We start from the raw sequence: 22,850 nt of genomic DNA, 5'->3' as shown, positions 1-22,850 counted from the left end.
TCGCCATGCCTCTTATGAAGTACGTCGGACTGTCTACTCTGCAAAAAGGGGTCATTTGGGGATATCTGTACTGTTCTGACATTCTTGGACCTCAAGAAATTAGATTGGCTGTCAGTACTTCAGGATTGATCAATTTTCAGATATATACCATAGTTTGTGAACTCTATAACTTTCCTACAAACTAAATAATACATCCTAATTTGGGTTATTTTCACCAAAGACATGTAGCAGAATACATCTCGGCCTAAATTTATGAAGAACAATTATTTATTTGTAAACTTTTATAACAGAAACAAAGAAAAATGTGTTTTTTTTTCAAAATTTTTGGTCTTTTTTTGTTAATTTAGCAAAAAATAAAAACCCCAGCGGTGATTAAATACCACCAAAAGAAAGCTCTAGTTGTGTGAAGAAAATGATAAAATTTTAGTTTGGGTACAGTGTTGTATGACCGCGCAATTGTCATTCAAAGTGTGAGAGAGCTGAAACCTGAAAAATGGCCTGGGCAGGAAGGTGTAAAATTGCCCGGTATTGAAATGGTTAAACCTGAATAAGACCTCTACCATGTCATAATCACATGCATTGCACAGTAGTCCTGGGTTTAAATCAGGTGCTGAGGCGGCAACATATCGCTCCCTGCCCACCTTGTGAATAACACCTTAGTTGCATTTGGCAGTGGCACCCTTGGGGCTCATTCACATGTAAAGTTTGGGGGGGGGGTAAAACGCTGCAGTTGAGTTGCAGTTTTACCACTCCCAATCAGCCAGCCAGCAGCCAAAGCTTTACCCCTTGTTGCTTTTGGTTGGTGCTACCTCCTGCCACTCATGACCTATATAGGGCCACTCGGCAATCACCTCGCAACTCTATGGAGTTTGGTGCATTTTTAGAAAGTGCACCAAACCCGCAGGATAGAATAGAAGTCTATGGCTAAGCACAGCAAACCTTCCTGAAAACTGCAGGTACACTGCACTGCACCCGCGGTGTGGGTAAACCACAGCGCAACAGTGTGAAAGCAGGCTTATACTATTATGCCCAGTGTATTGCCTCACACTGACCTGAGGATCTCTTCTTTCCTGCTGCTGGAACCACTCTGGAGACCTCTATCCGGGATAGGAGATGGAGTGCAGTTGGTATCACTCCGCATGGGACAGGAGCCGGCACTACAGGGGAGGCATTGGCTTATGCAGCTCTTGCTCCCTATTACAGCTCCATTTTTACAAGTAGTTCCTCTGCATTGCATTCTGTTTGATGCTCTGGGATGGTGGGTCAGCAAGCCCAGATTGCGATCCACCAGACAAGACCTGGCCAAGATCTACTGTGTTGCTGACCCCCGCTCTATAGTAACTTTTCTTCTTTTTCATTGCAGGTAATTAATGGACTCCAAGCAGAAGCAACATATCATCTTTAGATTCTTGGAGGAGGGGTGCAGGCTGTCTGAAATCCACAGAATGTTTAAGGAGAGGACACCATTGACAAGAGTCACTAATGACGAGGCATTGCTCTTGTCAATTGTATAATCTCTGTAAACATTTTGTAGCCTTCTGTGGATGTCAGGCATCCTGCACCCCTCCTTCAACTACTTCAGCTGGGACACTCAACAGGTGTGGTAATAATTATGTTCAGGTAATGATATTAATAATAAAAAATAATAATAGTAATAATGACAACAATATTACTGTAAACCGTAATGACATTTACCAAAGTTATCAGCAGTGTCTTTTTCTGATATTTTTTGCTTGTCCAAATATAAGACTTCCAAGGATGTTAAATTCTTCATTACTGCAGCTGCAAAGAACAGAGACAGTACAATGTGAACACCATGTTTTCCCAAAGGCTATGCAAAGAAACACACCATGCTGGTTTACATTTGTAATGCCCTCCAGGTTAGTTAGGAAGTTTTTTTAGATAAAAGTAGCAGCCTGAGGATGAGTCAGCCTGGGGAGTGAGGTAGTGAGGTTACCTCAGGACAGGCTGGGAGGCTCTAACAGGCTAGGGTTACTGGAGCCCTCCCACCTTTCCAGAAGCTTGGGAGTTTTCTGGAAGAGAGGTGAAGGAGGGGAGGAGTCCCAGATCTGCATGTTTGAGGAATTCTGGCCAATCCTCTGGCAGGAGGCTGGGCATGGTGACCTGGGCAACCCTCAAATGTGGCAGAGCCTAGGGGAGGTGGGCATTGTTGGGTGAAAGATGGATTGAGGAAAGCTGGAGTGTGGCTCTTGTTACTAAATGTATTGCCCCGCCCTGTGTATATATTTTGTGTCTGTGTTAAAATAAAGCAGTCCATTTCCTGTTCTAATACAAGTCTGGTGCTGTCTCGTCTTGTATGGTCAGCAGTGGTGTCCGTGGATCTGTGTTCGGACAGGGAAGCGGGAGTCTAACGGAAATACCCTAGTGCAGTTGGGGTCCAGTTCCGTTACATAGTTGTTAAGGAGTTGTCCTCAAATTATACAGTTCTTCTGGCATTCTGTATACCCCTAGACACCATCCAAGTTTAACCCCTTAATAAAAACCACAAAACCAAGCTCAAGGACTGTTCTTTGACTTCAAAGTATTAAAATACGTGTCAATTGGCCATGCAGAGCATAGGGGGACCCAAGTCAAATCCAGTAGCCCCTAAAGGGGTAGTGCTACAGATTTGCTAAAGAATATTGGCTTTTAGGTTTACTGGTTAGAGGTACTCATTATATTTAAAGTAATTGTAAAGGTAAAAGTTGTTTTTTGCATTAACTAGTTGCCGACCGCAGATAGCCGAATGACGGCTAAACTGCGGCCGGCCAGTTCTGAGTGGACGTCATATGACGTCCTCCCAGAACGCGCTCTCCTGCGCGCCCCAGGGGGCGCGCACCCGGCGATCTCCGTGATCGCTGTGTCCTACGGACACAGCTGATCACGTGATGTGGTAAAAGGCCAATCATACCGGCCTTTTACCACGTGATCAATGGTGTCCAATGACACGCTGATCACAGGGAAATGCAAGTGCCGGTTCTCGGCTGCACTTTCCTCACGCTGTCAGATCGTGAGGAAAGTACTGCCGAGAACCGGCAGTTGTCAGAGCGGGGATCGGCACCGATCATCAGGGCACTGATGATCAGTGCCCTGATGATCGGTGCCCAGCAATGCCACCCGCATGTTCCGCCCACCTGTGCCCAGCAGTGCGCCCACTAGCTCCGCCCACCTGTGCCCAGCAGATCACTCACCTGTGCCCAGCAGTGCACCCACCTGTGCCACTCTGCAGTGTCATACACCTGTGCCCAGAAGTGCCACCTACCTGTGCCCAGCAGTGCCACCCACCTGTGCCCACCCACCTGTGCCCACCAGTGCCACCCACCTGTGCCCACCCACCAGTGCTGCCCACCAGTGCCACCCACCAGTGCAGCCCAGCAGTGCTGCCAGTCAGTGCCACCAGTCAGTGCCCATGGGTTGTGCCAGTCAGTGCCACAGTCAGTGCCCAGCAGTGATGCCAGTCAGTGCCGTCTATCAGTACCCATCATCAGTGTCACCTATCAGTGCCGCCTATCAGTGCTGCATATTAGTGCCGCCTATCCGTGACACCTCATTAGTGCTGTCTATCAGTGCCGCCTATCCGTGCCACCTCATTAGTACTGCCTATCAGTGCCCTTTAGTGCTGCCTATCAGTGCCCATCAGTGCCGCCTATCAGTGCCCATCAGTGCTGCCTCATCAACGCACATCAGTGAAGGAGAAAAAATACCTGTTTGAAAAATTTTATAATAGAAACAAAGAAACTTTTTTTTTTCAAATTTTTTGCACTTTTTTAATTTATAGCGCAAAAAGTAAAGCGCCCAGTGGCGATTAAATACCACCAAAAGAAAGCTCTATTTGTGAGAAAAAAATGATCAAAATTTCATATGGGTACAATGTTGCATGACCGCGCAATTGTCAATCAAAGTGCGGCAGCGCTGAAAGCTGAAAATTGGCCTGGTAAATAAGGGGGTATAAGTGCCTGGTAGGCAAGTGGTTAAGGGAAAAAAAACTTTTAAATAGCAGCTCCCCCAGCAGCCTGTCCTAAATACTTACCTGAGTATGATCTTAGTCTAGTGCTGTCCATGTCTGCATCAGCCCTTCTCCCCTCACCCTACTCTCACAGACATGGCTGAGAGCAGCGGGAATCATTGGTTGCAGCAGGAGGAATATGATGTGGGCAAGACAGGAAGGGGACCGGTGGGGTGGGGGAGGAAATTACAGGAACAATGTCCTGTGCGTCTCTCCATGCAGCAGCGGAAAGCTGGTGGGAGGGGAGGGGGAGAAACCGGCTTTAAGTTACTGCAGGGAGAGACACACAGGGTAACTTTCCTGCTGTTCAGGCCCCCCTGTATGGAGGACAGGAGGACCGGTGGTGCCCCTTTATTAGTGGCCCTGCATAGCATGGGTGCAGGGGAGAGAATTGTGGAAAGTGAACATGAATCAATAGGAAAGGCAAAAAAGGTAAAACTCTCCTCTTCCCCTCCTTCAGATGAAAGAAAACAAAATAACCATGAAGACTTCTGAGTTGCATGACATCATTTTTGCCTAAGCCAGAAACTAGAAAGCAACTGAAGAAATGTAAAAAAAAAAAAAAAGTAAATATATCTTCCAGGGCTTTTTTCTCAGAGAATAGGTGCAGGAACTCCCTACCGTTTCACTCACCCCTTGTCTCCGCCCCCTACCCATCTCCAAGCACCAGCCCTTGGTTCCACCTCCTACCCACCTCCCAGTACTGCCCCTTTTAGAGTGTACAGAACCTAGTATACTTTTGTGGTGCTAAGTAATTTGTATGCAATGTGTTAGTAACAAGAAAAGCAGTAAAATACAGTAGATCCCCTGCAGCCAGCAACGACTGATCCCCCACAAATAGACCACCCAGCAACAACAGATCCCCACAACAAAATACCACCCCAGTAATTATAGACCCCCCAGCAGCAACAACAGATCTCCCAGTAGCTAGCATCAATAGGTCCCCCAGCAGCCAGCAACAATAGACTCCTCCCTCAACAGGAGATCCCTCCCAGCAACAACTGACCCCACAGCAACAATGGACCCCCCCCCCCCCCCAACAACAATAGACCTCCATGCAAAACTAGACTACACAAAATAAACCTAGAAAGTTCTAATCCTTTTTTTATATTTAACTGTATATTTTGTTCACTGTTTAATTAGGGCCCAGCTTTTAGTATATATTGTTGTTTGCTTGTCTGTGGTGTAACACTGTGCATTGTTGTAATGCAGATCTTTATTTTGACCACAAGTTCCAACAGAGGGGAGCAGAAGTCACTGGGACTTGTATGCTGGAAGCAGAACTTCTCCTACAGTTCAACTGAGACCAAACTACATAGCCTGGAAGCAACTGCCAGGGAGTGGGAGCAAATAAAAACAAAAGACGGGAACATGAGATGGAGACAGAGAGACTTGGCTGCTGGACAGACGTGTGGAGGAAAGCTGTGTGGAGCCACGTGAGATCAGTTGGGGTTGGGTCAGGAAGCCACATGTGCCATCAGAAAACTGGGTGACCTGAGGAGGCAGACTAGAGAAGACCTGCTTGCTGTCGGATCGGGAGGTCATCATCATCGCCGCAACATCTGCAAAGAGCAAAGGGGCCCCCCATTTGGCTGCTCATCGCTAAGCTTTCCTTGCCATAAGGACTGGGTGAGAGGGTTCCTAACCCATTTAACACTGCTCTTGTTGCAAGTGTGTCTGCTATTCACGTTACTGCAAGTTTAAAGACACTGAACAGTACAGGCTTCCTCAATTGACAAAGATTCCATAGCTCATCTATTGCTACAGTCTGCCAAGCATATGTATCCAGCACATATGCCAGAGCTCATCCATTGCAGCCTACCATTCTTACCTGCTTCTACCAATACTGCCTATCTGACTTATCTGAGTTAACCCCACTATCTCTTGCTAGGCAGAACCTGTGTTTACTTTAGCCTAAATTTAATCTGCCTACGGAAGGAATTAGCCATTCAAGTTCAATTTCTCCATTTAACCACTAGCCTACAGGGCATTTATACCCCCTTCCTGCCCAGGCCAATTTCCATCTCTCAGCGCTGTCACACTTTGAATGACAATTGCGCGGTCATGCAACACTGTACCCATATGAAATTTTTATCATTTTTTTGTGACAGATAGTACTTTATTTTGGTAGTATTTAATCACCTCTGGATTTTTTATTTTTTCTTAAACAAACCAAAAATCACAGAACATTTTGAAAAAAAAAAAGTATTTTCTTAGTTTTTGTTATAAAATTTTGTAAATAAGTGATTTTTCTCCTTCACTGATGTGCGCTAATGAGGCTGTAGTGATGGCCACTAATAAGATGCACTGATGGACACTGATAGGTGGCACTGATGGGCACTGATAAGGAAGCACTGGTAGGTGGCACTGATGGGAATTGACAGGCATCACTGATGGGCACTGAAAGGCAGCACTGATATACGGTACTGATAGGCGGCACAGACTGGCACTGTTAGGTGGCACTAACTGGCACCGATAGGCGGCACTGATGCACACTGATAGACGGCACTGATAGACGGCACTGATAGGCGGCACTGACTGGCACTGATAGGCAGCACTGATTGGCAGCACTGATAGGCATTTATAGGTGGCACTGACTGGCACTGATGGGTGACACTGAAAGGCAGCTCAGATGGGCACTGATGTGCACTGGTAAGCACTGATATATGGCATTGATGTGGCACTCATGGGCACTGGCAAGTGGCACTGTTCAGCACTGACAGCTGGCACTGATGGACACTGACAGGTGGCACTTCTGGGGCCACACTGATCATCAGGGCACACTGATCATCAGTGCCCTGATGATCAGTGTACCTGTCCCCTCTGCAGAATGCCAATTACCAGCTCTCCTCTTCTCTCGAGCTGTCAGCGTGACAGCTCGAGAGGAGAGAAATGCAGATAACTGGCATTTCCCTGTTTACATGTGACCAGCTGTGATTGGACACAGCTGATCACATGACCGAGCCGGTGGGCATTTCTTAAAGGGGTACTGTACTGCGTTGCATTGTTTCTATGCTGTATTACCTCACCTATCGATAGTTTCCATTAACTGTATTCTTTGCCCGACATACTAATTATTTGATCCTAATACAACATAATCATTTATTTTTACAAGTATGTGCGTATTTTTCTTTGTGTGACAGCCAGGAGACTACCTGGCCAAGGTAACTTGGTGGTGTCCGCAGGGGTGGTGCTCTGTCCAGGGCTCAGTGACGAACAGAGAACCCAAATATTCTAGCGGCTTCTGCGGGGTAGCGCTACTATGGTTTGTTGCTGAAAGTACTTTTACTTTCTATTGATCTGTCAATTTATTTTATAAACTACTATATAATTCCTTTGCAGCTAATTCTTAGTGAAAGAGGAAGTAGCTACTGTGTTAAAGGATAACTAAAATCAAGAACAAACATATATTGCAGTTTCTAAAGACTGGTAAGGCTGATATATTTTAAGTATTTATTTGTGGGTAAAGATACTATTTATGATGACGTGTCATTGATTTTAAAGTAGTAACCCCTCCCTACTGTATCACATGCTGTAGAGAAGGGCGGTACACTCTAAAACTTTGCAGATGTGATGTCAGTAGCTGGGAAAGATTAGTCACAGAGGATTGCTGGAAGAAGACCTGGAGTGTAAGGCTACGTTCACACTAGCTTTGTCAGCAGGCGTCAGACAGGCATTTGGGAAGCGTTTTTAACGCTTCTCAAACACCTATGAAAATTCTGCACATGGCAGCACACAGTACTGTTCACACTGAAGTGTTAGCGTTGCGTCGCGGCAAAACTGGCCCCTCATGTAATCATGCATAGCAGCAAATGAGGTTGAAATAAATACCCAGAGAAGACATGTCACTGTCCTGTAGAAATGATTCACCCAGATTCAATTCTTTGAGCTTCTTGCAAGTTGTAAGTGAGTCTATCAGGCCATTATGTTCCACAGGGTTTGTGAAACTGAAGCACAGAACTTCCAAATCTGGAAAACTACGGATGAATTGGGCTGTAAAACAGGATTAACATATATCGTTAGGACCAGATCTACACTACTTTGTTCCCTGGGCCAGCTACTTTGTGCTCCTTTCAACACACACACAAAAGACATGTGCACTGTTCAACAAAGACATACAGAAATAATCAAACACACAGTGGATTAACATTTGTTAGCTGTACTAAAAAAAATTGTTTTAAATAGTTGCTGTGACAAGTCCTTTACAATTCCTCTACTTTCATTTTTTAAATTATCCTCTGTGTTTTTTTCCTGCAAGACCATGCCAATTTAAATATAAGTCAAGAGACAGTAGATCAAAACATCTTCCTGGTTGTGTCCGTACAAAACTGAATGCATTGCTGCAGACATGTTTCTGTGTGTTACAGATTGTTTCTCTGTGGACGCAATATGTGAGTACTGTTATGGCTGTGTCTCTACAGAGACATTACTGGTTGTGTCAGTCATTTGTGTTTATTTCTCTTGATTATACAGGCAAATTTATTTCACAGAGATGTCAACTTTCAGAAACTAGTATTAGGGTGACCATCAGTCACACACTTATTTTTTCTTCTGCACAGAAACTAGCAGCAGCCTTCTCCCCATGATGTTGTCTTTACATCATGCCAGGAGTGGACTGGGGGTGGGAGCAGCTAAAGAGGGATGTGAGTTCTGTGTGGGCTGCCATCAGGTATGAGCCTGCCGTACAGCTTTAGCAGGGGTGGACTGACTAATACATGGGGCCCCCGGGCAATAGGGGATCATGGGGCCCCTGTGTCCTTGCCCAAACTCAAAAAAGGCTATGAAAAAGGTACCAGGGGCATCTCATGGGGCCCCCTACTGACCCCGGACCCGGTGCCCGAGTTTCCAAATGGTCAGTCTGCCCTTGAGCTTTAGTAAGTATAGAAGTACCAGAAGCCACATAAATCTAATGTAACCTGGGCAGATAGCAGATAAGTGCCATTCCTGGAACTCATGTTGCTCTAGTCTATGGCTTATGTGGCCTAGTGAGAAATCTGGCTCTGTATACAGTACCTGCAGCATAATCTTCAGGTTTATATACATTGGGCATGCACTTATGTAGCAGAAGGACACCACTTTTTGTCTTTAGTTCTAATTATATACAGCAATGATATTCCCAATATTTATTAGGGCTCATCCCAAAGACACACTGCCCCACATAAAAAATAACATTAAGTTATTTGGCTTCTTACCAAATCTTGTTGATTCAGTTCCACAGTTGGGCAAAACAAGCACAATTTTTTTCATTTTGATGAGTCTTGAAAATTCATTTGGCAGATGGTCTATTACCTCTGGATTCTTGGGCAGTGTGACAGATAATTCATTCAAGCAAGGAAAGTTGTGAATGCCATTGATCAGCAGGTCTATTAAACATATTTGAGAAATTAACATTCTGATAGTGGATGATAGTCATCTTTTTCATCCCAAAAGTATATATGAACTGTGTTTAGAACAGAAGAACAATAAACATCTACTAATCACCAGTCAATGGAAATAATATTCTATATTCCAGAGTATCTCGAACACACACTATATTCCTAATTAAAAAGGTATGCGCTAATAACAAACTTATACAAAGGTGTATATCATCATCCAAAAAACATTAGTGTTTTAAATAAATAATTATAGTGTCCAAACATAAATTAGTGTCCAAAAAAAATATATATATATCTTCAGTGACTTGAACCAATTGTGAAAAATCCACCACCAAAGGAGATTAAATGAACTCACCAGAGCTATACACTATATTGCCAAAAGTATTGGGACGCCTGCCTTTACACGCACATAAACTTTAATGGCAACCCAGTCTTTGTCCGTAGGGTTCAATTTTGAGTTGGTCCACCCTTTGCAGCTATAACAGCTTCAACTCTTCTGGGAAGGCTGTCCACAAGGTTTAGGAGTGTGTCTATGGGAAAGTTTGACCATTCTTCCAGAAGCGCATATGTGAGGTCAGGCACTGATGTCGAACGAGAAGGCCTGGCTCGCGGTCTCCGCTCTAATTCATCCCAAAGGTGTTCTATTGGGTTGAGGTCAGGACTCTGTGTAGCCTGGTCAAGTTCATCCACCCCAAACTCGGTCATCCATGTCTTTACGCACTGGTGCGCAGTCATGTTGGAACAAGAAGGGACCATCCCCAAACTGTTCCCACAAAGTTGGGAGCATGAAATTGTCCATAATGTCTTGGTATGCCGACGCCTTAAGAGTTCCCTTCACTGGAACTAAGAGGTCAAGCCCAAGCCCTGAAAGACATCCCCACACCATAATCCCCCCTCCACCAAACTTTACATTTGGCACAATGCGGTCAGGCAAGTACCATTCTCCTGGCAACCGCCAAACCCAGACAGGTCCATCAGATTGCCAGACAGAGAAGCATGATTCATCACTCTAGAGAATGCGTCTCCACTGCTCTAGAATCCAGTGGCGGCATACTTTACACCACTGCATCCAAAGCTTTGCATTGCATTTGGTGATATAAGGCTTGGATGCAGCTTCTCGGCCATGAAAAACCATTCCATGAAGCTCTCTATGCACTGTTGTTTTGCTAATTTGAAGGCCACACGAAGGTTGGAGGTCTTTAGCCATTGACTCTGCAGACAGTTGGCGACTTTTGCTCACTGTGCAGTTCAGATTGCACTGACCCTGCTTTGTCTTTTTACATGGCCTACCACGTCTTAGCTGAGTTACTGTTCCCAGTTGCTTCCACCTTGTTATAATACCACTAACAGTTGACTGTGGAATATTTAGTAGCAAGGAAATTTCATGGATGGACTTATTGCACAGGTGGCAACCTATCACGGTACCACGCTTGAATTCACTGAGCTCCTGAGAGCAACCCATTCTTTCACTAACGTTTGTAGAAGCAGTCTGCATGCCTAGGTGCTTGATTTTATGCTCCTGTGGCCATGGAGCTGATCGGAACACCTGATTTCAATGATTTGGAGGGGTGTCCCAATACATTTGGCAATAAAGTGTAGTTCTAAAAATAGTTGTAAAATATTTGTCTTTAATTTGTGTAAAACTTTACTTTCTTAAATTTATTAATCCAGTGGTTCACTAATCAGCATCCAGTAAACTATTACAGGCAGTACTGGCTGGGGTGATCTCCAGCCCTGTGGTGATCTCCAGCCCTGTGGTGTCCGTACCGTTCCATATGGTACCATTGTGACATTTCAGGGAACACCATGAGACATGGGGCCTTCAAGGAATGAAATTACCACTAAACTCCAGTGCTTTTGAGGGAAGTCTTTTATTATACCACTGAAACCACTGACCACCAAAGCTGAGTCATTTTGTACTCCGACTTACCACCAATGTAGGGGCATTTTTTTTATTTCCCTGACCTCTGAAGCCATTGCTAATTGTTTCTCCTACTGAACACAGTCTAGCCTCAAAATAGTGTGACAGATAAGACATTGAACTTTTAGGAGGTCCTAAAGTGGAACGTCATCTAAAATGATGAGAGGTACCTGCTACCGCTACCGCGTCCGCTCTTCTCTCCTAGGCAAGGTGGAATTTTGGCCCCACCCCCTCCTGTCTACAACTTCCTGTGACACGTCACATGCCCTAGGAGACTTCGGGACCAAGCCAGCTGTAAAAAAATTAGGAAATCACCAGTGATCAGCCTGAGTAATGACAGTGCTGGACTCCTGGACTGATGAGTACCTGTCTATTAAAAGTCACTAATTAATTTGTCTCTTCCCCCTGGATTTTCAAAGCAACAGTCTCTGAAAAAGAGAACTTATTTCCTAATCAAGACAAAGGGGGAAAGGTCAGTGTGCTGTTGCAGAGGCAACAAGCAACAAAACAACAAATTCTCACCAGTGGGGAATATGGATCCAGGATACAGGCCATGGAGGAACAAGGCACAACTGGCTGTTTTCCCCCAGGGACAGTTTATGATTCCCCAGAGAGAGAGGGAGAGAGAAACTATAACCAGCTCCATAATGAGACCGAGTATTTCTGAACAAAGGAGAGTGCACCTGGCTGCAATGTACTGGATGTGCCAGACAGGTTCTGTGAGTCTGACATATTGCTATTTCAGACTGACTTTCAGAGCTGTCAAGTTAGTATGCCCAGTCAGCAAAGACCCTAAGCACTGAAAGCCAGTGATAAAAGAGTTTGGGGACTATTAGCAGAAAAGCCACCACCGCTTACAAACTGGTCATTTGTTTAAAAAGTTTGGGGACCCTTGTATTAAATCATGGTAAAAGAAGTCAAGGTTTCCCTCTTTTGTGCAACCAAAGACAAGTGTGGCATTACGGATTCCCTGCAATTCTATAAATGTTTTCGAAATATATATATTTATGATTTTAAATAATAAAAAAAAAAAAAACAACTTTGTTAAAGCCCAGTTGAACCCTAATTTTAAAACAGCTAAATACATGCCGAGAGCATCAAAGGTCTTCAATTTTTGACAGTTAATTTACTTTTTAAAGTAGACACAGACTGAGCAGAAAGACCTGTCCTCTGACAGCAGTTGCAAAGTGTGACCCTTTTCCTCTGTGCAGAAGCAGTGGTCTCTTTGCAGAGGTCTGACCTGCCATCTACTAAGTATGACCTATAGATCTACAAACAGAAATGCTCATGCTCTCTGCTTATTTTAGAGCTCTGTCATTGACTTAGTAGATTTGTCAGACCTCTGCAAACAGATCACAGATTTCCCAGAGAGAGTAATTTTCACACTCTGCACCATGTTGTAAAGGAACAAATTCCTTCAACTTGTACCTCATTGTACGTTTATTCAGGTAACTCTATGCATTTAAAATGTGGTACATATGAAAAGCTTGTAATGTTTTCAAAGCAGTATAAGTAAAGATTTTCCTTTAAACCTTTGACTACTGTGATCCTGCTGACATTCCAAACCCCAGGCAGCTAAGCCATTTTTTAAATTGGTCACATGTGCCAATAAAATACATGGTACAGAACATATCTGTGAACCTCTATGTTCCTACAGTACGTTTAAAAAAAACGATATGCAACTGTGCACATACTGTATACATATACACACACATACACATGCACACACACTGATAACAGTCGCATTTGCTTGTGTTCTCATCCAAACTGTCAAACCATAAAATGGCTGGTGTCATAACTGATCACATGTGCAGCATCATGGCAGTTGCAGGTCAAACAGAAGCTAAGATTACAGCTTCCTTGACTGAAAAAGATAGGAGAGTTTAGTTCCATTTTAAAGTCAGGATCCCTCCAGAGACTGGACCGGCTGAGTGACGTCAACCGTCATCAGACTTTAACCTGCTGTCAGCTGAATACAGTCAGAAGAATATAGAACTAAGTGCAAGTGACCCACAGTAGAAGTATGGCCAAAATAGCTTTGGCCCTACTTCTCCTTTAATTATTTTAAAAGGTTCTTGAAACTTGGGTACTTTTACTTTTTGTCATTGAGGTTATAATGTACATTTGGTGGCATGGTTTTAGTTCAAATTAGTATATATTTTGTAACAGAATATTTATATATTTTTAGGGGTTCTAGTTGTGTGTGTGTGTGTGTGTGTCCATGTTGTATGAATAGTTTTTTTTTTCTTTTCCATTGTCACTCTTTGTACTTTAACTTCCTTTTATTTTATTTTTAACTTAGTGTCTGTCACGTGTTCACCCACACGCCATGCCCACAGCGACTAGCTAACCGAGGCGCACACGTGCGGCCGTGACTTGGGGTAAGTGGGAATAAGGGGGACTTAACTTTGAATATATAAAACCGTATATAAGATCGGCCGTGATATACTTTCACAGCCCGCACTACTCTTGGCCACCACCGGAGGGAGACTCCACTCCAATCCAGTCAACCGACTACACACTGGCAGATACAAATCTTACATACAATCTGATGCACTAACTAGGGTTGAGGAGCAACCTAGCAATCACACACCCTTCTAGGATCCCTCCAACTATGCTACAAGCCAGAACCCCGGTGTTAATCACTCTTCCACTGTCCACACACCCCCACACCAGACACACCACAAACGGTAGCTTGGCACCAGCCAACAGTTTATCCGCAGAATGGTCTGTTGGGACACCACACACACACAGATCTCCATCTGGCAGATCTGTTACCTTTACAATCTGCACACAATCTGCCAACACGCAGTGCAATTGCATACAGATTGGCAATGAGCTTGACCGAGCATATAAAGGCACTAACATGCAATACAATCTAATCTCTCCGAAGATATGAGCCCATGCTTAAATACACAGAAGTCACTTATTAATTTTAAGTTTTAATATCCCAAAAGTGGGCAGTGCATAAAATATGTACAAAGTATAAAAAGTTAAAAAAAATACAAGAAGACACACATAGACTATCCACTATAAAATAAAAGGGAATAACACAGAATAAAACTTTTACCAAGATTTACCCTACGACTGGAGCAAGTCAGAGAGTCCGTAATCCGTTAGTCGATTGAACCAGCTCCATACGAATTACCATGTTCAAATGTCAGGGTCCTCAATTTATGAGAATATGGACGTGGGCTGGACATTAGTCCTTGGCCAATTGACTCTGGGGGTGTTCCTGTACCTGCCCACAGGCTGTTCTGGGTGCTGAAATGCCCAAAGTCAATTGGACCAAGACGGGTTTGAATCACCAAGTCGGGGATTGAATTTCCGACACCAGCTCATCAGTCCGATTGCGACAGTACCAATCACTGTTCCGCTATCGCACTCCAGCGCCACATAGCCATTTCCTGCATTTTTCTGGCATTCCACATAGGCCACAAATATTGTTTTTATATGCCGATGTAGCCTACAGAGTGCCCCATCAGAAGGAAGTATTTTCATATCTCTGCAACTAAAATTTTAGCTTTTATGAGGGATGAAACATACTTCTTTGATCTATGTATATACCTTTAGAGCTCTCTAGACAGATCGGAGCCCCCCTGGTGTCATGAAGCCGAAACGTCTGTGTTTCTCTTTTAAACTTCAGGAAGATGGCACAGTCTGATTACATATAGGTGACAAAATCTTATTAGCACCCAGGTGCCACTTCCAGCCTGAGGAAGCTCTGTCTCTTTTCAGATGCTAATGAGTGACCATCTGTCTCTAAGTACCTATGACTAAATATTTCTTTAATGATAAGGACTGAATTAAATTTACGATTACATATTGCTACAGATCACATTTCAGCTACTCAAATCTGTACATCTATGTCACAGTGTCAAAAGAGGGGGACACTTTAAACATAAAGTATACTTGATGGTCACCTAATCATATACAGGAAAGTGTGTGTGTGGGGGGTTCGGGCATTTCACCCCAGAATGCAGAATTATATGCCTTCTTCCACATAAGAATAGGTGATGTGATCTGTCAAAAATGTATCTTGGGGTTGCATTACTAAAGTAAATATAGGCTGTTTACTTTGCAAGGGAAGTTGTACTTTGCAAGGGACTTTGCTCCAGCATTTAATGAATGTGGTAATATTTCAGGTTGCAAAGAAGAGTTTTTGCCTGCACTTGACTGGATTTTGGAAGTCAGCAGAGCTTCAACCTATTCATGAAGTTCTGGGGAAATAACCCTTGCAACATACTTGCCTTTAGGAAATCTACCGCACAATGTAAAGCATGACAGCACTGGAAAGTACAGTACATATTCAAAATTGTATTTTGTCCTACCTGGATAAAAAGTATCCAGCGAATTTTCAATCTCCAAAGATTCAAGAGAGGACATCTTAAGAATAAAACCTTGCTCCTCTGCACTCAAATGCGTGTCATTTATAACCAATTTCCTGAATGATGTTAAGAACTGCTTAATTGCTGGTACAATGTGACTTGAAATATCTCTGCAGTTTTTTAGTTCGAGTTCAATGTTGTCAGATATGGAGAAAAGAATCTGGAGTTTCTTACAGTTGGACTGAGAAAAGTTTTCACTATTAATACCATCCATTTGCACTTTAAAGACAGTTGCTTTGTGTCCCTTTAATGACATAAAAGGGCGCATTACTGAGTCACATATTTCTATTTCTTTGGGGAAAAAGGATAAAAATTGATTTTCTTCATTTACTTTGTCTTGGCCATCTTGTAATGTCTTTGTGAGGGAAAGAAATGCTGAAGAGTAATCATCTTCCACTGTTGGAATTCCATAGTTTTCATAACAGTGTTCTACTGAAGAAAAATCTGGTACTTTACGCTCCTTTGCTGTGCTAAACAAGCTAAAGGAGACACAGCTAAACAAACGTACACATTCAGGGTAGTTTTCAATGAAAAATAGAATGCTCTGAGAAGATCTTTTGCTGACATTACTTATTGAAATAGAGATTGGTTTCCCGGAAAGAAACTTCATGATTACAGGGGCAAGTTCAGACAGACATGGTGTTTCAAGCGCTGATTCTATAGCAAATGTCATCAAATGATTCATGCAAACCCAGGTAGAATTTTCAATGAACACTCCCTGCATCATGCAAACAAAACCTTTTTCCAATATGTCAAGCTCTGGATGCCGTTGTAGATGTTCGGAATTATAAAGATTGCAATCCAGTGCCTCAGGGTCGCCATATAGGGTGAATAAATAAGAAATTATCTTTTTTGTTGCCTTTATAGAAAGCCTGCTGGCATACTTCAGAAGATAGTGATAACGCCCTATGAGTTTGAGAAAGGTGTTCACCTGTGTAAGGTAATAGAGACCTTTTTCCAGATCCATTTGGTCTTCTGACTCTAACAGCTCACTCAGTCTCTTTCCAGCAAGAAACTCCTGGAAAGAGGGATCAAAAAATTTATATGTCGACTGGAGCCTCTGTGCTGTGAATTTGCTCAAAATTCCATATTTAATGGCTTCATCACCACTGATGCCAGCTACTCTTAGGTCATCATCTGAAAACTGAAATTTTGATTGAAAAATACCTTTGAGAGAAAGTTCTCCACATGAAGATACCTGAGAGCTCACCACTTCAGTTTCACAGGGAAATTTTAGCATGGTGTATCTTAAATATGTTTTAAAAAGGTTTATGTCATTAAATTTATTGTTACGGGGTTGATTCATCCATGTGGAACACTGAGCAAGAATCATAAGAGGTGTTTGCAAAATGGAAGTAAGGTTTTTAGATGTTTCTAGATTCACTACAAATGACCTCACAAATTCAATGTCATGTGAAAAGAGGTTTTTGAATAAGTAAATAGAGCTATATAAGGGAAATGTTTGGATACTCAGAATGGTACTTGCATGCTGTCGGAGCTTCCATGACTTGTCAGTGGTCACAGTAACTGCCAAACTCAATCTGTTCCAAGGGTTTTTCAGCAAAAGTTCTTCTATTGCTTTAGGAACGAATCCCGCCATACTATAGTCATCAAAAAGGAACAATACCTTATTCTTTAATTGTTTTAAAATTTGTTCCAGGCTATGTTCAGAGAGAGATGCTGTGGATCCAATCAGTTGCTGGCGGACAATGTCATGCAGTGATTGCTGGTTCTCATTTGATGATGATGCAGAGATGTAAAACACAAGGCTGAACCTGTTGAGTATAGGACATTTCCCTGAGGCCCAGAGAATAGCAATCTTCTTGAGCAAAGCTGTCTTCCCACTGCCAACTTCTCCTTCTATCATAGTGATGTCCCTCAGTTCTGATAGAATGTCTGGTAATGTGAGCTGCATCACTGGCTGATTTCTGGTGTCCTTCAACACAACAGAGATATCTGCAAAGAGTGATCTCAGGTCTATGGAAAGTAAATCTCCAAATGGGGATACATCATGGAAACTAGAATCACTATACTTTTTAGCGAGCTGCTTGTGCAAAGTTTCCACCTCTTTGAACAGCAAAGCATTTGCCTTTGTTTCTGAAAAAAAATATGTGTAGTAATGAAAAATGTTATTGGAACCTAAATAGTTTCAACTGAGACAATATACTGTATGCAGCAATATATGAATTATTCAAACAATTTTCTTTAGATATGATGCAACAATGAATCTCTTAAGAATATTCCTATTTTTACAAAAACAAAATGTTTGCCTGTTCATGAATGGGTTAATATAGGCTGAATATTGCTTGGCCTCTAACTGATTTATAAACATACTGACATGTATGCCCAGTAAGACAATATTTTAAGTATGCACATATTATTTGGCCATGTGTGCCATCTCACTAGAAATTATCATGGGGCGAGATAGAGTGTCAACAGATTATGGAGTTGGCAGGTATAGGAGGCAGAGAGGGAGCTGATTGTGGGAAGGGTGAATGGGATAGATGAAGAAGGCCAAACATAGATGATTACTGACCAATTAGAGAGCAGGCTAACTGTTCACTGATCAAACAGATGGGAAGGTGAAAGAATGGAGGGACAGAGCAAATGGTCATGGATTGGAAGAAGAAAGAGAATGCATTAGGATCAAATTGTAGATAGATGCTAAGTGTGATTTGATGATTGACCATTGGATAAATAAGTACAGTGGGTCTGAGCATGGTCGGGAGGCAGAAATGGCGAAACATTGTGGCTTTGGGGAGGAAGGTGGATCAGGAACTGATCATGTTCAAAGGTAGGATAAGGCAGGATGAAAACCTATTTTCCTGAAGGATGGATAGGAGTGGCAGCAGTCATGGGCTACAGTATGAAGAGATAGGAGGTAGAGAGGGAGCTGATCTTGGACTGTTATTTCTCATTTTTGGGGCAATTCATATAATTTTGTCCGATGTGTAAAGGGGTGATACAGCAGTTAGCACCAGAATGGGACACTTTTGACATGGGTGGGGCTTAGTGAGAAGGTGGAAAGGGGCAAGAACTTCTTCATAATTATGAAATGTAAGTTGCTATTTAATAGCTGCTTGGGAGTTTGTCTCCACTATGGCAGCTGGGACACAACTGGGACACTATTTAGACACAACTTACCACAGGTGTAGAATGCCAGAGACACTGGAGCACAGAAGCACTGACAAGGAAGCAGCCATAGGGCTCAAAGCTGAGGTACTGTACAAAACAGAGAATCAAAATGGGCGTTGTGCTGAATATAACAAATAGTGTTGTGTAGAGAGAACAGGGTGGTGTGCTGTGTGAATAGGCACAAGTAAAATCGGGTGGTAGTAATGGGGGAAGACCTGTGAGAGATTGAGGGGAGAGCTGTCAGAAAACATAGTACAGAAAGTGGTGAGAGACCTGCCAGAGAATAAATGGTGGAAGGGAAAGGTAGCCGCCAAATAAATTCCCACATAAAAGAAAAAAATAATTTTTGAACTTCTGCCCAAATCCCTTCTTTTACTGAGAGACAGCAGTGCCTAAAGTGATTCTTAAGGCAAAAGGGTTTTTTTTAAACCTTAATCCATTCTCTGCTTAAAGTGGAACTGCACTACATTTGAGCACCACAAACACAAAAAGGGTATTTAATTCATTTTTATTATTCAAAGCAAACTCTCCCATGCATCCATGTCTCTGAGCTTTATTTCCCTGATAAATCACTTTTAAAATCACCCCCAAGCATTTCTAGCCATGGCCATCTTGAGTAAGGGTAGATGATTCGTGTATCATTTACTTCCGGTAATCCATCTGCTCTAAGGCATAGGCTGAGCTGAGAACCCTCCCTCCCCTCCTGGGATGTATGACATCATTTGCCTAGGCATGGAAATCAGAAGGTAATTGAAGAAATGTTAAAAAAAAAGTTTAACACAAGTAAATATGATATACATTCCTATCTATTTACTAATAGCAGCGTACGGATTAAAAATAGTCAATGTTGATTAAGAGAGTGAAGTTCCACTAACCTGAGCGTGATCTTGATCCAACGCTGTGTTCGCCTGCAGCAGTTCTTTTCCCTACTCTCTCTTCTCACAGGAGACTCGGCAGTAGCAGGAGCCATTGACTCCTGCTATTTGCAGTCAAAACCATTGCACAGAGCAGGTAATTAAAACATGTTTACCATTAAAAAAAAAAAAAGGATTTACAACCACTTTAAAGTGGATCTAGATGCAAAAGGTTTTTTTTTTTTTTACCTTTGCATTCAGGTAAAAACCTTTTCTTTCAATAGCAGCTCCCCCCTAGCCATTCCTTAAGCACTTCCCTAAATCCATTCTTGATCCAGCACTGTCCTGTCTGCAGCAGCTCTTCTCCTCTCTCCTCTCTTTCACAGGCTTGAAATGGGGGCACTCAGAGAACAGGGGCTGAGAGCGCAGTTGAGGGACCCCAGAAGAGGTTTGGGGCTTCTTTGTGCCAAATGTTAAGTATAACATCTATTTTATTTTAACCTGTTGGTGCTGAGCGTACGCAAATGTGTGGCCTCTCGGTGGCTGGGCCTTGATGCTGTGGGGCCACATATTTGCATGCCCAAAGGAAACAAACATATGCAGAGAGCGCACGCCCTGTGCGCTCCCCACACATTTACTGGTGCCTCATGGTCCAGTTACTGGTACTACTTGCGATCAGGACCTTTAAGATCATGTAACCGCTGTGACAGCAGTCCCATGACCTTAAACCCCTCCTCCCGGCTTCACAAACCCCTTAAAGGGCCGGAAGGCGCCAGCACCAAGGGGTTAATATCATAAAACTTAAGGTTTCTGCTCAAGCTCCTGTAAGTCCAACTGGTACCTCCTGATATGGGTGTTGGCTGGGCAGGAGTCTGTCTAACTTCTCACATACTGTGGATATGCATAGAGAAAGGTCCCAAACACCGCACACCTAGTACAGCCATTAGTAAACAGATGAAAGCAGCTTCAGCCAGCTTAATCCAAAGCCGTTCCTCCAATGCGTTTAACCCTGCCCACAGGGCTTAACCATGGACCTCCATGATTAAGCCCTGTGGGCAGTGTGAAACATGTTAGGGGTGTAGCTTTGGATGTGGATGCTTTCACCTGTTTACTAATGGCTGTGCTAGGTGTGCGGTGTTTGGGACCTTTCTCTATGCATATCCATCTATTTTATTTTAGGGAAAAAAAGAAGCTTTACAACTGCTTTAAAGGTTCCTTGAAATGAAAACCAAAAACTAAATAGGGGGGGGGGTAAGTTTGGATTAAAAAATACATTCTTACCTAGTTGACTGTCCATAGTACTTGTGAATGATGTACCCTAAAAGAGCATTAACATTTCATATGAGAAACATAATATACAGTATAATCAGTACATATAGAACCATACCTGATACTTTTATTCATTTATGTAAAACCTTTATTCCAACACCTAAAAGCGTTAGCTGAATTTGCTTTGTCCTTAATTTGTTAGTCAAGTACATCTGCTAATGTAGCTTTGTTTCCAACTTTCCTCTCCCCAGATTGACAATGCTGCTGTTAATGGGTGGCTCAGTAGCTCCTCCAAAGAATAGAGCCACCTTAAGACAGGAAGTGTGGTTCTGGCTGGGTCACCAGAAAGCCTAACAAAAACGTATGCAGCCACAACATTTTCAGCTGAAGTTTAGCTAAAAACATTGTTTCTCGACAGTTAGTTCCACAACTCACCTGTAATGAAGTACGTTTCACGACGTGTAGGCTGCCGGATTCTGTAAAAATCTTTGCTACATGGCTGCTATGTCCTCTCTCTGCTGCTGAACAATTTTTGACTGGAGGAAAATAATCTTGTCACTGATCAGACTCCACCCCCCGCCTCCATTCACAGATCAAGTTACAGGCAGTGTATTATTTCATTTCAGTTTAATTGGATCTTTAAAGGAGATATAAGGTGATTTTCTTTTGGAAAATGGCCTAAGCTTTTGCCCAAAAAATCTCCTTATATGGTATCATGTTAAATTTTTAAGTCCAGTCATTCCTACTTATACTATTTTGTTAGTGGGGTGGAGATAGGGGCAGACTGACAACTCATGGGGCCCCTGTGTCCTTGCCCAAACTAAAAAAAGCCTATGAAAAGGTACCAGGGGCATCTCATGGGGCCCCCTACTGACCCCGGGCCCTCGGCAGTGCCCGAGTTTCCAAATGGTCAGTCCGCCCCTGGGTGGAGATGAGATGAGACAAATTGATAACAATTACCATCAGTTTTGGAACTTTAGAAGAGACACAAAATTTATTTACCAAGAAATGTCAAACTAGGATAGGCAAAAAATAGTTCCATACCGAAAATCCTTCAAATTTTCTGTAATTTTGAGCATACTGATGTATGTCTTCTATAGATTTCTTGCTCAGCAGAAATTCACACCTTTAAAAAAATATATATTTTCTGTGTATTACTTTCAGTAGGCAGTACTATATATACTTCTATGGTTAGCTGTAACTGTTTTCTGGGGTTGCTTCTAAATTAAACCAAAAATGACTGAGATTTAAAACTAAATTTAAAGTAGGTCTAAAGTCAAAACATTTTTATCATTTTATATAGCATAGGGGAGGGTGTTTTTCTTTGCTTTTGGTGTCACTTTAGGGAGTTGTGGAACCAATTTTTCCACTTCTTTTCTGAATGCACTTTGCACCAAATCCAACTACTTCCCAATAAGGAACACAGCATCTAAAAAATCTGTTCTATTTGCAATATATGGAACTAAGGGATTTATTTATAAATATTTTCACACAATTTTACTCAGGACTCTCATATGTTCCAGAACCTGTGGGAATCTTGTGAGAAAACCTTTATAAAAATAGACCCCTCAGGTGTAAAATGCATAAACACGGTCATTACCATTTTTCTGTTTATTATAACAGAAGTATTGTATGCACAGAAACCCACAAGTGTGTACAAATATCCAAAATACTCTTTGTTACAGACCCCCTTTTAGACCCCTTATGTCTTATTAAAGAGAACTTGTCACCAAAAATGCATCACATAGGGGACCTTTAGTCCCCTATATGATGAAAAAAAAATGGTAAAAAAGTGTAAAAAATGTAAGTCACACTCAAGCACTTACAAAAAAAAAATTTGAGCCCCCACACATCTATGTACATCTATACTGGCTGACCAGGGGGGGATAGAAATGGGGGACA

General features: G+C 42.5%; 1 pseudogene across 1 annotated transcript in view; it reads right to left on the bottom strand.

The window, feature by feature from the left end:
* Positions 1-22,850, bottom strand: part of LOC149452749 (baculoviral IAP repeat-containing protein 1-like) — a 59,108-nt pseudogene that overhangs the window by 3,992 nt on the left and 32,266 nt on the right. The window contains exons 4-9 of the transcript XR_016314849.1: positions 21,993-22,074; positions 20,953-20,997; positions 15,634-17,779; positions 9,199-9,369; positions 7,838-7,999; positions 1,696-1,782 (exon numbers count right to left, since the gene is read on the bottom strand). The product of XR_016314849.1 is annotated as a baculoviral IAP repeat-containing protein 1-like (transcript). The remainder of the gene's footprint in view (positions 1-1,695; positions 1,783-7,837; positions 8,000-9,198; positions 9,370-15,633; positions 17,780-20,952; positions 20,998-21,992; positions 22,075-22,850) is intronic.

Source organism: Staurois parvus, unplaced genomic scaffold (assembly GCF_062004578.1).
Source record: "Staurois parvus isolate SC_StPar_1 unplaced genomic scaffold, SC_StPar_1.0 ptg000466l, whole genome shotgun sequence".
Classification (NCBI taxonomy): Eukaryota; Metazoa; Chordata; class Amphibia; order Anura; family Ranidae; genus Staurois; species Staurois parvus.
The sequence above is the reverse complement of the archived record's forward strand: the minus strand, read 5'-3'. Positions and strand labels throughout refer to the sequence as shown.